Raw genomic sequence first — 13,886 nt, 5'->3', positions numbered from 1 at the left:
AATTACCATCTTGCTTTTTAAGCCCTGACTCAAATTTTCTCTGCATCTTGACAGTGCCCAAGAGAAGAAAATAATCTTGAAACTCTTCAGGAATTAAAATAAATGCCCAGGTTGTATAGACATCTAAGAAAGAACTTTAAGTTGCCTCAACTTTACTGTTTGATTAGTAATAATTATATTGGAAAGAGTATCTCATTTAAGTTTCAATAGTATGTGGACCTACAGAGGGGAGCAGGAGAATGTTAGAAGCAAAGGAGAAAAGAACTGATGTGTCCTCCCTCCCTGCCTTCCTCCCTCCCTCCCTCTCTCTCTCAATCTTTCTCTCTCTCTCTCTCACACACACACACACACACACACACAAGCGCACACGCACACTCATTTACTGCAAATTGGCATCACAACTTTTGACCTTTCTAAACGTACTTTTTAGTTTTACTAGCCATTTTATAGGTTTCTTAGGATTTTTCATGTATATAATCATGTTGTCTGCAAATAAAAACAATTTTTACCTCTTACTGTTCTATCTACATCTTTAATTTTTAAATAACACCTCTGGTGGCAACATTGAATAGAAGTGGTTAAAATGGATATCCTCATCTTATTACTGATAATATACACACAGTCTTCTGATTTAAAAATGATGTCAACCAGGGATTTTGCTTTTATTTTTTGTAGATGTGCATGGACAGGTTTTGGTATGTACAATCTCATCTTTGTTTGCTGAACATTTTTATCAGAAATTAATATTAAATTTATACATTATATAATGTATAATTTATACATTATTGTATAGTTTTTCTCTTTGTTTCATACAGTAAATGACACTGATAGACATTTCTAAGGTTAAGCCATCCTTGTATTCTTGGGCTAAACTCTTTCTGGTCATGACATATTACTCTTTTTACCTATTGCTGAATTTGATCTGTTAATATTTGGTAAGTATTTTAGTGTATATGTGTCTATGAAATTAGACTACAGGTTTTTTTGGGCTTGTTTTGTTTTGTTTTTGCTGGCAGTATCTTTATTTGGTTTTTGTTTGTTTGTTTGTTTGTTTGAGGGAAAGAGAGAGATTGGGGAGGGAGTAGCAGAGGGAGAGGGAGAGAGAGAATCCCAAGTAGGCTCCACTCCCACCACAGAGCCTGCCTGATGTGGGGCTCAATGCCATAACCCCGAGATCATGACCTGAGCCAAAATCAAGAGTCAGACATCCAAGTGACTGAGCCACCCAGGCCCCCCCTCTTTATCTGTTTTTGATACCAGGATAATGCTGTCCCCATAAAAGTATTGGGGACTGTTCTGTCTCTTCAAATGACTTCAAAGAATCTGTGGTATTTCATCTATAGCTGATTAACAAAATTCGCTAATGAAGGCATTTGGGCCTGGAATTTTCTTTGCCGAAAAAATTTTAACTACAAATTCAATTATACTATATTTAGGACTCTACAGATGTTCCACATTATTTTTGTCAGTTTCTTAATATATATCTTTCAAGGATTTATCCCTTTCACCTAGTGGTAAAGTGGTAAACTTTCTTGACATAAACTGGTTCATAATATTTCCTTATTACAATTTTAATTCTAAAGAAACTGTTGTGATGTCTCCCTTTTATTCCTAATGATAATCTGCATTTTCTTCTTTGATCTATCTAGCTAGAGATATAGCAATTTTATTGTACTTTCCAGAAATTTTATTTTTCTCCACTTTTTCTGCTTTAATGATTTCTATTCTTACATATATTATTTCCTTCTACGCATTTTGGGTTTAATTTGCTCTTCTTTTCCTAATTCAAGATGGAACTATCTTATTTCTTGACATTAAGTATTTAATGATATAATTTTCCCATAAGTATTATTCAGCTGCCTCTGATATATTTTGAGATAGTGTTCTCATTTTCATTCATTTCAAAAATTTTTTAAATTCCCCAGTGAGTTCTTCTTTTATCTATGTACTATTTGGTAGTGTATCGTTTCACTTACAAATTTATACTAATTTTCAGGCATTATTTTGTTGCTGATTTCCATGAATTCCACTGTTTCCAGAGAACACATTAATATGTTTTCAGTTACTTAAAATGTGTTGAGAAGAGTTTAACAGCCCCAACACATATGATCTAGCTTGATGACTGTTCTATGTGTATTAAACACAAAATTTTCTGGAAGTGCCAGTTAAATCAAGTGAGTTGGTGGTATTGTTCAGTCTTTCCATTTTTAAAAACAAATTTTTCTACGGGCACATGGCTGGAGCATTCTGCTGAGTGTCTGACTCTTTTTTTTGGCTTAGGTCGTGACCTTGGGGTCATGGGATTGAGCCCAGTGAGGGGCTCTGCGCTCAGCCCGGAGTCTGCTTGGGATTCTCTCTCCCTGTCCCTCTGCCCTGCCCCCATGCTCTGTCACAGATGTTCAAAATTTTTGTTCTACTAATTACCAAAATGTAAGTAAAGATGAGAAGAAAAAATAACAGTCTGACAATACCAGGAGTTTGTTGGTATGGTTGTGGGAAAACACGCAGCTGTCAAAAGGAAAGAGTATTATAATCACCATGAAGAACAATTTAATAATATATAGTATGAAGACGTGTATGTCCATAAGCCAGCATATTACTGATAGGTATGTACCTAAGAGAAACTCTCGCACAAGTGCACCCAAAACTCACGTAAAGATGATCATTATTATATTGCTTGTAACTTCAAAATATAAAAACTAAAGGGGAGGGTGAGGTCAGTGAACATTAATCAGTAGGGGAATGGAAAATAAACTCTACTGTATACAAATACTGCAGTTTAAAGGGTGGACCAGACATGCTCGCTTCAGCAGCACACACACTAAAACTGGAACGATAGCGAGAAGACTGGCAAGGTCCCTGCACAAGGATAACAAGCAAATGCATGACGCAGTCCATATTTTTAAAAAATTACATTAAAAACTCAAAAATGCAATATGAATTTTTAAAAGCCAAGTTCTAGAAAGATGTGTGCAGTATGATTCCATTTGTGCAAATTTTTAAAATACAAAACAATGCTGTATAGATTTTTATGGATGCATACCTATTTAATACAATTATTAAAGTATGGAGGGAAAATATGTATACAAATTTGAGAAGAGTGGTTACATCTGGGAACTCAGAAAATAAAATGGCTCAACATCGTGTGCAAAATTTCAAAATAAAAATCTTAAGCAAAAAATGGTAAAATGTTAACACTCAGGAAACCTAGGTGTTAGCTGTATTTAATCTCTGTGCTTTTCTGTACACTTAAGTAGCTTAAAAATTGGAGATTTAGGTGTAGCTTTTAATGACTGAAAGATTAATAGAAAAATGGGCAATGATTATCTGCATGCAATCCACAGAAGAAAGGTAAGTTATGGAAAGGAACATTAAAAATTCATAAAATGTTTTAATACAAAGGAATATTAGCATTCACTCTGGATGAAGATAGGAAGAAAAGGGCACTCTTAGGTACAATTGGGGAGACTGTAGACAGGTCTAGTATTTCTGGAAGGTGATTTAACAAAATATATCAAAATTTCAATATTGCAAGCCCTGTGTTGCCTCCCCCATCAAAGATAACATTTCCAGGAATATCTCTGGTAATTATACTCATATAGATGTGCAAAGATCCATGTAACTGATGGTCATATTGTGAAGTTATTGTGTGTTAGTGTAAAAATGGCACCAACCTAAAGCCTGGCAACATGGGCAGCTTTCTTAACGGCCACTACCAGGCAGAACTGTAGCAAGAGCCCCTCATGATGTAGTCCATGCAAAGATCATCCCTGAGAACTTGGCTGTGAATGTGTCCAGCTTCCTGGAGCAGACTTAATACCATGTACCATACCAGGCTCTTCTCTTCAACAGTGATTCTCAGTGGGTATATTTGTATCCCCCACTCCAAGAAGGGGGTGCAGAATCTGGCAATGTCTGGACACATTTTTGGTTGTCTTGATGGGGCATCTAATGGGTAGAGGCCAAAGATTCTATTAAACATTCTACAATGCACAAAACAGCTCCCCACAACAATTATCTTACCCAAAATGTCATTAGTGGTGAGGATGAGAAACCTGTTCTGGGAATAATTTATTTGCATTATTTCTCTAATCTCAACTACAATCATGTGAAATAGGAATATTTTTCCTTCTTTTAAATATGAAGCAGAACGTCAGAGAGATGAAATATCTTATTCAAAGTAACAGAGATAATAGATGGCAAAGTGGCTTGCTCTTAACTAAGAAGTTATATTAGCATTTTAAACAAATTATTGTGCTCCCATATTACGGAATATTATATAGTTATTTTAAAAATTTACATAAATGGCATAAAATGATCCTGAGGCTACAAACTTGTAGAAGATATTTGTAATGTATATAGCTAATAAAATATTAGTATCCCAAATGAATAAAAATCTATTACCATTCACTGAGCAAAAAAGTTACAGAAGACACATAATTATAATCCCATTTATATTATACAAGCAAAATTAAGTGCATGAAAATACAGAAATGTCATGTACCTATGGTCCTACCTACACACCCAAAGAAAATCCTAAGAATGGAATTTTCCTTAGAGGATAATGCTTTCATAAAAATTCATTTAGAAAATCTCAACTTAAAAATAATGGATGAAAATCTGCCATGGTACACAGCAAATAGTGATGGTGTGATTTCTGGAAATGCAAATAAAAGGCCGGTGATCAGTGGGAGAGGATGGTGTAGACGGTAATGGACAGTTACAGCGACATCATGGAGCATCACCAGTAACAGTTCTTCATTCTCATGAGTTCTGTTGCAATGTAAACAAATGTTTAGAGCAGCACTTAACTGGAATTTTGCAAATTTATGTCTAATATGATGGAAAGGTTTTTTTTTTTTTTTTGATCATTGTGTTCTTTGGGAATTAAGAAACCTGGTAGTTCTCTTAATTTGGAGAAATAAAGGGAACAAAATACCACACATGAAGCATCTTCTGTTCCATGTATATGGAACAGAAAAATGAAAAAGGTGAGGGAATAATTCACCTTGACACCTAAAAGGGCGTCTGGATGACTGAAGGCCCTTAAATTGGTAGAATTTATGAGGTGAGCCATTTTTGCCTGGGGAGAGTTCTTAACTACAAGCTCAATTTCTCATTAGAGATAATGCTGTTTGGGGACGTCTGGTTGGCTCAGTCGGTTTAAGCGTCTGACTCTTAATTTCAGCTCAGATCCCGATGGCAGATTGAACACTGCCTCAGGCTCTGAGCTTGGCAGGGAGTCTGCTTGAAATTCTTTCCCTCTGACCCTCCCCCTGCTGACCCGCGCGCGCTCTCTCTCGCAAATAAATAAATAAATCTTTAAAAAAGAAAGAAAGAATGCTCTTCAGATTTACTTATTTTTCTTCAGGGAGCTTTGGTGTTTTATGACATTCTTCGTCCATTTCCTCTAAGTCCCTGACTTTATTGTCACAAAGTTGTTCATTATAGTCCCTTTCGTGCCTGTTGTATTTGTAATGATGTCCTCACTCTAATTATTTATACTGAGCATTTTATCTTTTTTTCTTGAAAAATAGTTTATTGATTATTTTTATTTTTAATGCACCAACTTTTGATTTAACTAATTCTCCCTATTACTATTCTATTCTCTTTTTCAAGGTCTTATTTTTATTTCTCCTTTATGCTTAACTTAGGTTTCATTTGCTCTTCTTGTTCTAATTTCTTCACGTGTATACTGAGATCATTGATTTGAGATCTTTTTCTTTTTTCTATGCGTGTGATGCAAATATTTTCCTCTATGCACCAATTTAGTTCCAGTCCACACAGTACGTTTGTATTTCATTTTCGTTCACTTCCCAATATTTTCTAATTTCCTTTCTGATTTCTTCCCTGACCCCTATGTTATCTAGAAGTGTATTATTTCATTTCTAAATATTTGAGGGTATCCCAAATACTTTTCTCTTCACTGATTTCTATTTGCAATTTTGTTGGATTGAGAAGACTTACTTTGTATTATTTCACTCCCCTTAACTTCATGGAGACTTACTTTATGGCCCAGAATAAGGTATTACGTTGGAATATATCCCCTGAGTACTAGAAAAATAATGTGTGCTCTGGGGTAGTACAAATGTCAGACCAGTTATCAGACAAACACACCAGAAGAACCCTCTGCACATCAGAAGATCTCTCCTAATGCACGGCTGCGTCCTCTTCAGTCCCTCAGCAAATCCTAGGTTCCTCAGCTTCTCTCAAATCCCAACCATCTCTTTAATTCAGCAAGAATGCCAGGCTCTATTTTTGTCCCCTTTCAGTGCTGCAGCCTCACTCAGGCTGTAAACTGGGACATATGCACAGATTCTTCATTGGTATCTTTTCTCTCAGGAACAACTGCCACGTGCTACCTTTTGTCTAATGCCTGAAAACCTGTTAATTCACATAGTTTGCCTGATATTCTAGCTACTCTTCCATCATGGCTGGAAGTCAAAGTTCCAGGAATTCCAAGAAAAACTGTTTTATTCTACTTGGATACTTTTCAAACCAAATATTCTATGAAAATGACATGATATTAAACAGAAAACAATGGCGCTGGTGACACTCAAGTTAGAATAGCCTGGAGTTCACTCTCTACTCCTAACCCTCCCCTTCATTCTCTTTCACTCCAAAACCTGAAACATGGCAGCTTCTGAAACGACACTTCAGAACTTTATAGCTCTGCAGAACTCAGTCTTCAAACCACCACCTTGAAGGGTATTAACTTTCAAACAAGGCAGACCTGGATTTGATTCCAAGCTTGCTTCCTTGGAGACCTCAAGCAAATTCCTCAACTTCCTGATCAACAAAATGGGTGTAACAACACCTTCCTCACAGGATTACTATAAAAACTACTCAGGTAACTGTTAAAAATCACCAGGTACAATGCCCCAAAATGAACTGATTCATAAATTATCATTCTGTTTGTAGCTGTTGTCACAGTCACCGCTGACTGTCATAAGAGAGATACAGCATTCTATGTATTCCAAAGAACAAAACCAAGATTAATTCCAAGATGCCAGGATTTTCCAACAGCATTTTCCACCAATGAAACTGGTAAGTGACATTAATAAATTCTTTGCTTTCAGAAGTGTTTATGGTATTGGACTCTGTCAGGCATATTTTAAAGAAAATCCCTCTACTGTGTGCTAATCTTGCTTTAAATTTTTGAGAATCCTAATACAAGACAGCAACTAGAAGGAGTAAGGAAAGATAGGTTATATCAAAAATCAGTAATTTCTGGGAGCCTGGGTGGCCCAGGCCGTTCAGTTTCTGACTCTTGATTTCAGCTCAGGTCATGATCTCAGGGTCATTAAATCAAGCCCTGCATCAGGCTCTGCACTGAGTGGGGAGCCTGCTCAAGTTCCTTTCTCTTCCTCCCCCTTCACCCCTCCCCCATCAAAACTATTTTTCTGCCTCTCAAAAAAAATTAGTAATTTCTATTATGTAAAAATCTATTCTTATATCCTCTACATGTCAATTTCCACCCTATACCTTGGATCAAAGAATTAAAATGATGTGAATGTTATACACCTCTGATAAATAAAACTGAAGCAACAAAATATTTTCACCATGTACACACATACACATGCTCACATATGCACACACACAGGTGTGACTCTGAATTTCACCTCCTGGCCTTACCAGTTGCCTGATATGGGTGATTTACTCAATATCCACGAGCTTCAGCATCTTAACTATAAAATTGAGTGAGAGCGTGTATCTTAGTGGGTTTCTATGAAAATCAGCCATCCGTACGGCAGTATGAGTATGAGTGTGAGTACAGTGTATGGTAGTGCTCAATAAATATAGCTATTTGTATACTGGGCCTCAAGTCTTTCTTTTTAAAAATTGATGCAAATAGTATTCTACTCACTGATCTTTATCGATCTGAAAAAGAAAAAGGTGGAGGCGTTACCTACTTCCTGCCCTCGTAGGTATGACTAGTGGAAGAGTCCAGTACCTCTATTTCTTGCAGGCATATCTCTTGTATGCCACTGCCAGGGCACGGAAAGCTACTCACACCTATGCATTCATTTGAGCAGGTCACTTTTTTTCTAAAAATGTGCAGACATACCATAATCAAAAGATTTTGTAAATGCAGTTTATAAACTACAGTACCTGAAAGACTTATTATCACAGTTATAACCATTTATAGTATTATGGAGGTCCTCCATCGTCTTCCCTTGCATCTACATTGTGTTTTTTTAAGTCTCCAAGATTAATTTATTGGAATCCATTTCAGAATTACAGGAATGGGAGGGAATATAAGCACTGAACAGAACTGAATGTGCATCTTCTAGAGGAGTGGGTAATGGAAAGAAGTGAGAGAAGGATTAAGTAGACAGTTGATTATACAGTTCCAATATAGAGTCTGATGTATTCTCTTACAAGTCTATGGTGAGTTATTAATAGGTTCAGAACATGTAAGACCATGTGACCAAGCACCCAAAAATTGGACACTGTGCACTTGCGGAGACTCCACGGCCAAGGTAAGAGGAGCCAAGTTATTAGAACACTTACTAAAATACTAAACTGAGCTAACTATAGGCAAATGATTTGGAGCTCTCTTAAACCATATTAATGTGCAGTGCTGGGCTGTCCCCAGGGATGCTTTAGTATGCTATTCCAAAAGCATTTCAAATAGAAATAAGGGGTTTCCACATTCTTAAGCTTAGAACACATTCTAAATATGCACCAGTGGATTTGCTTCTCCTCTTTCATCTTTCCAACCGCTGACCTCTACCTCCCTCCAAGGAAGGTTGTGTCAATTCACATAGATTATGTAAACTCTTGGGGCCTGACAAGGAGAAAGAACTATAGAAACTGAAAAGGCAAAATAAATCATCATGGGAATCAAATTAGTAGTCAAACATATTTCTTTAATTTACTATTCTACCAACTTAGATCTGGACCCAAATTTCAAGTGGTATTTGTAAATATGTCTTGTCTATTTTCCCCTGATCACTCCAAAGCATCTATCCTGGCAGAGTTCTTGAGCCATCATTTTTTTTTTTTAAAGATTTTATTTATTTATTTGATGGAGAGAGAGACAGCCAGCGAGAGAGGGAACACACAGGCAGAGGGAGTGAGAGAGGAAGAAGCAGGCTCCCAGAGGGGGAGCCTGATGTGGGGCCCAATCCCAGGACTCTGGGATCACTCCCTGAGCCAAAGGCAGACGCTTAACGACTGAGCCACCTAGGTGCCCCCATCATTTTATTTCTTAAAGCTCAAATTCAAGATTTACAGGGATGAAAATCTGATTTAATCCTGACCTACAGTCAACTTAAGCAGAAGAAATTTAAGTACGTTAAAAAAAAAAAACTATAAAGATTTCCTGTGTATATTGCCCTTCATTATCATTCAAAACCAATGATTTAAATATAACTACTTGGATATCATTACTTTTTATTTCATGAGCCAAGTTCTTCCAGAACAACAGTTGCAATTGGGCATTCATAAATGGTCGCTTTCTAAAATGACACCAAGTCCACATTTGCTTTCATATTAAATTTCATCAATTCTGCGATGCTGTCAGTTTTATAACACACTCCTATGTAAGAGCTGCTAAAATGTGAACAATGATCTACTGGAATTAACTAAATACAATATTTCTATCTTTTATGAAGCCTCTTTATATCATTTTTAAATTAATGACAAATACATTAACTATCTAAGGGCCTTCATTTTCCTAACATTTCCTCAATCATGATTCCTATAGCTGGAAGACATCTGTCTACACTCATATTACCGGAGAAATCATATTACTTTGGTTTTTAATAAAAGGCTGTATACTGGAAATCTTGGCTCCATTTAAATAAACAGAATTATTTGGATATAAATTTACATTTAGGGAATAAGTGTGAATGTTTCTGACTAAACTCTACTGACGCAGTAGATTGGATTTTCCATTTGTTTGGACTTACTTGTTTATTTTTATTTGAACCTTGACCCTAACAACTTTGGTCTTTTTCACAGCAATGGGACATACGAAGTGGCACTGGAGTATGACAGCTAGATTCACACTCTAATTGTGCAAAGACACTAAATGTAAAACTTCCTATTTGTATATCTTATTTGTATAACTCCAAATGAGTGGCTTTCCTTGTTCTCATAAATCCTTATGAATTTTAAATCTTGTACCCTATAATATGGGCTATCAGTAGCTAATTCTGTTCCTTATCAATCAACACAGTGTTCAAAACTGTCCCCTAATGACTGCTCTAGTAACAATAATTTCCAGATAACAAAAAAGTTTTTATGTTGTTTCAGATGGAATTGCTCCCAAAATTGATCTGTAAACACAATTCCTATCAAAATCCAGAAGACCCTATGTCGATATTAACAATCTGTTCCTAAAATTTTGATGGAAGTGCAAAGGATAGGGAATAGCCAAAACATTTTTTGAAAAGAAATCAAACTTGAAGTTCCCAAATTCAAAACATATTACAAAGCTACATAAATCATGACCTTATAGTATCGACATAAGGATAAACACATATATTTACATAAAGAAGAGTATTAATAATTCAAAAGTAAACTTGTATTTACAGTTGACTTTTGACAAAAGTCCTACAGCATTTCATGAGGAAAGAATGAACTTCCCAGTAAACAGTGTTGAGAAAAAATTAGATATATACATGCAAAGAGATTAATTTGGACCCTGACTTCACACCATACACAAAAGCTAACTCAGAATAAATCATGGACCTAAAATGAAAACTGCAAGTATGGAAGAAGACCTATGCAAACAATGGGAGAAAGTCTAATCAACTTTAAGTTAGACACAGAGTTCTTAAATACAACACCTAAAGTATATTTGACAAAGAAAAAAATGAGAAACTGGAATTTTTTCAAAATTTATAAAAATTAGCTTTAGAAGACACCATTAAGAAACTGAATAGAAAAGCACAGACTGAAAGAAAACAGTAGCAAATCTTATGTCTGACAAAACATTTACACCCAAGTATATAAAGAACCCTTAAAACCAAATAGTCAAGACAAAAAAAACCCTAACTTAAAATAGATAAAGTTCTGATTAGACATTTCATATGAGTAGCTATGAGTAGCTATGAGACGGCACATGACAAGATGTTCCATACGGTCATCAGAGAAATGCAAATTAAAAGCACAAGGAGATACCACTGCGCAGCCATAGATTAGTTATGATCAAAATGAGACAACAACAGGTCTTGCTGAGGAAGTGGAAAAACTGGAATGCTGATACTTTGCTGGTAGGAATATGAAATGGTGCAGTACTCTGTAAAAGAATTTGCCAGTTTCCCAAAATATATTTACCAAATGATCTAGCAATTCCGCTCCTAAACATCGACCCCCCTGGGAATGAAATTATATACCTACACAATGACTGTTCTTATGACCATTATTCACAATTGAAAAAGTGGAAACAACCCAAATGTCCACAACTTACAAAGAGATAAACAAAATGTGGTGTTATATAAACAGTGGCTAATTGGGGTGCCTGGGTGGCTCAGTCGGTTAAGCTTTAGACTTGATTTCCGCTCATGTCATAATCTCAGGGTCCTGGGATTGAGCCCTATGTTGGACTTCATGCTCAGCATGGAGTCTGCTTGTCTCTCTCCCTCCCCCTGCTTATGCTCTCTCTCTCTCAAGATTTTACATAGAATATTTTAAAAAAAAAATTTTTTTTAAATGGTTTTTACCCAGCAAGAAGACAAATGAACTACTAACACATGCTACCACACAGAAGAACCTCAAAAACATTACACTAAGTTTAAGAAGCCTTAAGCACAAGAGACCAAATTTTATATGATTTCATTTATATGAAATATAAAAGAAAATGTATTCAAACAGAAAGTAAATTAGCGGTTTCCTAGAACTGGGGGTAGGAACAGAGTGACTACAAATGGATGAGTGACCACTTGGGGTTGATGGAAATGTTCTAAAACTAGATAGCAGTGATGTTGGCACAATACTGTAAATGTACTAAAAATCACTGTATTGTACATGTGGGTGAATTTTAGGGCAGATAAATCATACCAGAGAAAAAGATAGTAGAAAAAAAAAATTCACAATATCCTTTATGTCACTTTTTAAATAATGATTTACCCTGGAAAAATCAGCTTGGCATATTCATGAATCTATCTTACTAATGAGAAATAATTAGATTCTACTTAGAAAAATTTTTGCATAGAAACATTCAATCTAAGATACCGATTCAATACTTTTTAAAACATCACTAATTAAAAACACCTATTGTGAACTGACAAATTTCTAACTGGAGATCTACAGAGACAAAGGAATTATCCGTGTTAGTAGACAAAACAGAGGATGCCAGATTAAGTTTATTAAAAGACAGATCTGTCCACAATGAATCACTCAAACATTATACTTTGTTAGTTATATTTATACATAATTATTACTTCCATGATAAATGACTCAAACTTCCTATTTTGTTGTAATAAAATTCTGAAATGCTATGTATTCTATCTGCAAGCACACAACCAGAGTCAGAAAACAACACAAAGACTCTATGCTAATTATATATAAGTTCCTCGGTCAATAACTGAACCGCCCATCAATGAACTGGGCGCATTAAAATATTTGCTGGTAATATAACAATTTTATAATGAAAATGTACCTATTACATTTTACTTACACACACTGGGATCTAAGTAATAATGGAGATACATCATTTGCACCTATCAGATTAGTTGATATAATTACCTGCCTGGCCCTTTCCTCTTCGCAAGTTGATGTGTTTTGACTCTTAATTCTAATGAGTTTTATAGGACTCATGACATCCAAATTCATAGAATGTGAATGAATAGATGAGACTTGTTATTTAATTTCTTGTTAGTTATTTCTGCCATTTGAGATAGCTTACCATTTAATTCTTACACATCTCCAAGGTCCTCTTAACCTAACCACACTGTCCTGCCATCCAGGGTAGATAATTTCTTGCAAAGAGTTAATAATCCTCTCAGTGATTTTCTAATGTTCCTCAATAATGCGCCTCAGTCTTCATTTATCCACATCTAAACTATTTGGCACCATACACCCCTTTCAATCTGAAGGTACGTTCAGTTTCTTCCTTTGTTGCTGATCAACTTTATTTCATTGCAATAACTATTGTGAAACAGATGCAACAAGTCTCCTATTACATTACCCATAAACCTGTTGACGACACTTTGAAATAATTTAGCTTTGTTGACTTCCAAATTCTAGAATGGGAAACAAGTTTCAATTTCCATATACTTTTTCACCTAAAGGGTAGAAAAACATTAGTACTAGCTTAAAGGTCCCTTTATATCACCTCCCAACTAACTAGTTCACATCAATAACTTGTTGAATAATGATTTGAAATCCAAAAAGTCCTTTCCAGCTCAATGAGATCTGAGTGGGTTCCTAGGAGGATGTTAAAGGCAAGGACAAAAGGTATCCAAGTTCACTGTAGGAGCTAAGAAGGTGCATTAAAATCCATTCAAGACACCTAGGATGTAAAGTTTGGTGGATGTAACTCTAGTGGTTAAAGATGGTGAATGCTGGAGTTTTCAAAGTCACTCAAAATTTAAATTCTAGTTAGTGAACATATAACGTAATATTGGTTTCACTAGCAGAATTTAGTGATTCAGCACTTACATACAACATCCAGTGCTCATCTTAATAAGTGCTCTTAATACCCATCACCCATTTAGCCCGTCCATTCAACCCCCTTCCTCCATCAACCCTCAGTTTGTTCTCTACTGTTAAGAATCTCTTAGGGTTTGCTTCCCTGTCTCNCGGTTTGCTTCCCTGTCTCTTTTCCCCCTTCCCATATGTTCATCTGGTTTGTTTCTTAAATTCCCAGTGGCTACCCTCAAATTTTAGCTTGCACAAGAATTACTTTGGATTCTTTTTAAATACATTTCTTG

At 35.7% G+C, this 13,886-nt stretch overlaps 1 protein-coding gene and 1 non-coding gene across 4 annotated transcripts in view; one reads left to right on the top strand and one right to left on the bottom strand.

Moving 5' to 3' along the window:
* The window catches only part of ADAMTS19 (ADAM metallopeptidase with thrombospondin type 1 motif 19), a 478,977-nt gene that overhangs the window by 199,376 nt on the left and 265,715 nt on the right, over window positions 1–13,886 (bottom strand). The gene's annotated exons all lie outside the window — the stretch shown is intronic.
* Window positions 2,798–2,904, top strand: LOC117801636. Its single transcript, XR_004624397.1, has one exon. It is a non-coding gene; the product is annotated as a U6 spliceosomal RNA (small nuclear RNA).

Source organism: Ailuropoda melanoleuca, chromosome 3 (assembly GCF_002007445.2).
Source record: "Ailuropoda melanoleuca isolate Jingjing chromosome 3, ASM200744v2, whole genome shotgun sequence".
NCBI lineage: Eukaryota > Metazoa > Chordata > Mammalia > Carnivora > Ursidae > Ailuropoda > Ailuropoda melanoleuca.
Note: the sequence above shows the minus strand (reverse complement) of the source record. Positions and strands in the feature narration are given on the sequence as shown.